The sequence below is a fragment of the Penaeus vannamei genome, chromosome 37, assembly GCF_042767895.1.
Source record: "Penaeus vannamei isolate JL-2024 chromosome 37, ASM4276789v1, whole genome shotgun sequence".
Lineage (NCBI taxonomy): Eukaryota > Metazoa > Arthropoda > Malacostraca > Decapoda > Penaeidae > Penaeus > Penaeus vannamei.
The window spans coordinates 26,400,915-26,405,914 of NC_091585.1; the positions used below are offsets into that span (position 1 = coordinate 26,400,915).

The 5,000-nt window shown below is 29.4% G+C and overlaps 1 protein-coding gene across 1 annotated transcript in view; it reads right to left on the minus strand.

The window, feature by feature from the left end:
• LOC113814157 (coiled-coil domain-containing protein AGAP005037) overlaps positions 1 to 5,000 on the minus strand; it is a gene marked incomplete in the record, with an annotated part of 653,514 nt that overhangs the window by 296,188 nt on the left and 352,326 nt on the right.

The following is a 5,000-nucleotide window of genomic DNA, read 5'->3' on the forward strand; positions in this document are numbered from 1 at the left end:
TGATAGTAATAGCGTTGATAATTAATCATAATAATAGTAATAGCATTGGTAATTGTAATAATAATAGTGATAGTATTGATGATGATGATGAAATAGTAATAGTATTGGTAGATAATGATAAAATAGTAATAATAATAGTAATAGCATTGATGATAATGATGAAATTGGAATAGTATTGATGATGATGATGTGATGGTAATAGCATTGGTGATTAATGGTAATGATAGTAATGATAATGGTAATAGCTTTGATAATAGTAATTATGATAATAATAGTATTGATAGATAATGATAAAATAGTAATATCATTGATAATAATGATATAATAGTAGTAGCGTTGATAATTAATGATAATGATAGTAATAATAATAGTATTAGCATTGATAATGAGAGCAATAATAATAGTAATAGCATGGATGATAATGATAAAATAGTAATTATAATAGTAATAGCATTGATGATAATGATAATATAGTAATAACACTGATAATATTAATGAAATAGTAATAGCATTGATAATAGTGATAGAATAGTACTACAAATATGATATTAATGATGATAATGATAACATGATTATGATAACATTGGTAATAATAATAATAATAATGATAATAATAATAACAATAATAATAATAACCATAATCATGATCAGGACAGTAGTAATGATAATAATCATAATAATAGGTATTACAATAATGGGAAACTTACCTGTACCAAATCTGGGACATTTTGAATCAGATTTTATTTCCTTTCAGACAATAACAATTCAATTTCATTTTCCTTATATTTAATTGTGTTTGCCTTTCGCTAATGACTTAGAGAACGTAAACAAAACAATAAAACATCAAGATTAATCTTTTCGTATTAATTTCGGTCCTTAAATAAGTAAGAGGAAAGGGTATGAAGTTATTTCTCTCTTTCTTTTTCTTTCTTTCTTTCTCTCTCTCTCTTCTCTTTCTTTCTTTTTCTTTCTCTCTCTCTCTCTCTCTTCTCTTTCTTTATTTCTCTTTCTCTCTCTCTCTCTCTCTCTCTCTCTCTCTCTCTCTCTCTCTCTCTCTCTCTCTCTCTCTCTCTCTCTCTCTCTCTCTCTCTCTCTCTCTCTCTCTCTCTCTCACACACACACACCTCTCTCTCTCTCTCTCTCCCTCCCTCCCTTCTCTCTTTCTCTCTCTCTCTCTCTCTCTCTCTCTCTCTCTCTCTCTCTCTCTCTCTCTCTCTCTCTCTCTCTCTCTCTCTCTCTCTCTCTCTCCCTCCCTCCTCTCTCTCTCTCTCTCTCTCTCTCTCTCCCTCTCTCTCCCTCCCTCCCCTCCCTCCCTCCTCCTCCTCCCTCCCTCCCTCCCTCCCTCCCTCCCTCCCTCCCTCCATCCCTCCCTCCCTCCCTCGCTCCGTCCCTCCCTCCCTCCCTCTCTCTCTCTCCCACTCTTCTTACTCTTTCCCTTTTCTTTTTTCTTTTCTCCCTTCTCCTACACCAAAACCAAATAAGGGAGACACGTAACTTTATCCATAAAATAAAGACAACAAGAATAAAATGAAATAAAATATATGTAAAATGAAGACAACAAGAATAAAATGAAATAAAATATATGTAAAATGAAGACAACAAGAATAAAATGAAATAAAATATATGTAAAATGAAGACAACAAGAATAAAATGAAATAAAATATATGTAAAATGAAGACAACAAGAATAAAATGAAATAAAATATATGTAAAATGAAGACAACAAGAATAAAATGAAATAAAATGTATGTAAAATGAAGACAACAAGAATAAAACAGGAAATAAAATGTATGTAAAAATGAAGACCAACAAGAATAAAAATGAAATAAAATATATGTAAAATAAAGACAACAGGAATAAAGTAAAATAAAATATATGTAAAATGAAGACAACAAGAATAAAATGAAATAAAATATATGTAAAATGAAGACAACAAGAATAAAATGAAATAAAATATATGTAAAATGAAGACAACAAGAATAAAATGAAATAAAATATATGTAAAATGAAGACAACAAGAATAAAATGAAATAAAATATATGTAAAATGAAGACAACAAGATAAAAAATGAAATAAATATATATTAAAAATGAAGACAACAAGAATAAAAATGAAACAAATTATATAATAAAATGAAGACAACAAGAACCAAAATGAAAATAAAATATATATAAAATGGAAGATAACAAGAATAAAATGAAATAAAATATATAACAAAATGAGAACAACAAGAAATAAAATGAAATAAAATATATGTAAAATGAAGACAACAAGAATAAAAATGAAATAAAATATATATGTAAAATAGAAGACAACAAGAATAAAAATGAAAATAAAATAATATGTAAAATGAAAGACAACAAGAATAAAATGAAATTTTTAAAATATATATGTAAAAATGGGGGGGGAAGGGGAACAACAAGAAATAAAATGGAAAATAAAATAAAATATATGTAAAATGAAGACAACAAGAATAAAATGAAATAAAATATATGTAAAATGAAGACAACAAGAATAAAATATATTTCGGGATATATTTGTTATTGATATATGACACCGAGAGAAGGGAGGTGGCGAAGGGAGACATAATAGAGAAGGAATAAATAAGGAAGAGGGGCAGTAAAGAAGGACAAGGAATAGGGGAAATACTGTATAGGAAAGGGGTGTCATGAAAGGAGAGGAAAGGAAGAGAGTCTGATAAAGATGGAAGGATACAAGGAGAGAAGAAATATGATACAAGTTAGGGATACTGGCAAAAAAAAAATAAATAAATAAATAAATAAAAATGAAATAAAATAAATAAATAAAAATGAAATAAAATAAATAAATAAAAAATAAAAAATAAATAAATAATAAAAAATAAGAATAAAAGTAAAATCAACTTAGATTGGTGGGTGATCACGTGATCTGTTTGGTACACGAGTTATATATATAGTTTTTTTTTTTTCTTTTTTTTTTATCTCTTAGAACTGAAGCACCCACATAGATGTACTTTTTATAGCCTTGTATACATTTCACCCACAATCCCTTGCGCACAGATATATCTACATGTATACATACATACATACGTACATCCCCACACACATACACTCACAAGTATGCACATACAAAAAAAAAAGAAACACTCACACACACACATATACACACACAAAAGAAGAACACACACACACACACACGCAAGAAACACACGCACACGAACGCACACACACACACACACACACATAAGAAACACACGCACACGAACGCAACACGTACACACACACACACACACACACACAAGAAACACACGCACACGAACGCACACACACACACACACATACACACAAAAGAAAAAAACACTCACACACACACACACACGCAACAACAACAACACACACACAACAACAACAACACACATACACCACGAACTCGCACAAGTCAACAAACAAACTCACCATATCTGCAACAACCTCTATCCCCACCAAAGAAATTTCAAAGCTCAGAAAGAAATTCCTAAATTGACTCCATTACAAATTTATTCCATTTGAAATACAACGGAAACTTTGCGTAATAGACTTGTTAATAAAATATCCTGTGTATATAGTGTCTTTTGTGCTTGTAATATTTGATGGAAGTTTAAAACGTGTGTGGAAACGTAATACACATAATAAATGGATAGATAGACAGATAGATAGAATGTAGTTGAGTTGATAGATGGATGGATAGATGGATAGATTAATAGATAGATAGGTAGATAAAGAGATAGATTGATAAATAGACAGACAAATAGATAAACATGTGTCTTTAACATTTGATGGAAGTATAAAACGTGTGTGGAAACGTAATACACATAATAAATGGATAGATAGATAGATAGAATGTAGTTGAGTTGATAGACGGATGGATAGACGGATAGATTAATAGATAGATAGATAGATAAAGAGATAGATTGATAAATAGACAGACAAATAGATAAACATGTGTCTATAACATTTGGTGGAAGTATAAAACGTGTGTGGAAACGTAATACACATAATGTATGGATAGATAGACAGATAGATAGAATGTAGTTGAGTTGATAGACGGATGGATAGACGGATAGATTAATAGATAGATAGATAGATAAAGAGATATATAGATAAATAGACAGACAAATAGATAAACATGTCTATAACATTTGATGGAAGTTTAAAACGTGGGTGGAAACGTAATACACATAATAAATGGATAGATAGATAGATAGATAGAATGTAGTTGGATTAATTGACAGATAGATAGACAGATAGATAGAATGTAGTTGGATTAATTGACATATAGATAGACAGATAGATTAATAGATAGAGAGATAGATAAAGAGATAGATTGATAAATAGACAGACAAATACATAAATAGATATAACATTTGATGGAAGTATAAAACGTGTGTGGAAACGTAATACACATAATGTATGGATAGATAGACAGATAGATAGAATGTAGTTGGATTAATTGACAGATGGATAGACGGATAGATTAATAGATAGATAGATAGATAAAGAGATAGATTGATAAATAGACACACAGATAGATAAACATGATATAGATAGACAGATAGATAAACATGATATAGATAGACAGATAGATAAACATGGATATAAATAGACAGATAGATAAAGATGAATAGACAGATATATAAACGTGGATATAGATAGATTGATAAACATGGATGCAGATAGATAGATAATCATGGATATATATATAGATAAATAAATATATGGAAATATAGATGAATAGATAGGCGGATATATAGATAGATAGATAAGTAGATACACATAGATTTGGACATAGATAGGTAGACTAATTAATAAATAGATTTACATATATATGCGTGTGTATGTGACTGTAGATTTATGTGCGTGAGTGTATGTACATATTCAGTCAACATACACAAAAAGAAACCCTTATTAGAGTACATATGAAAGCTCATTAACAAAGTCCCAAAAGACATAATTAATTAATCAGAACGTGTCCTGTACCCAGCAT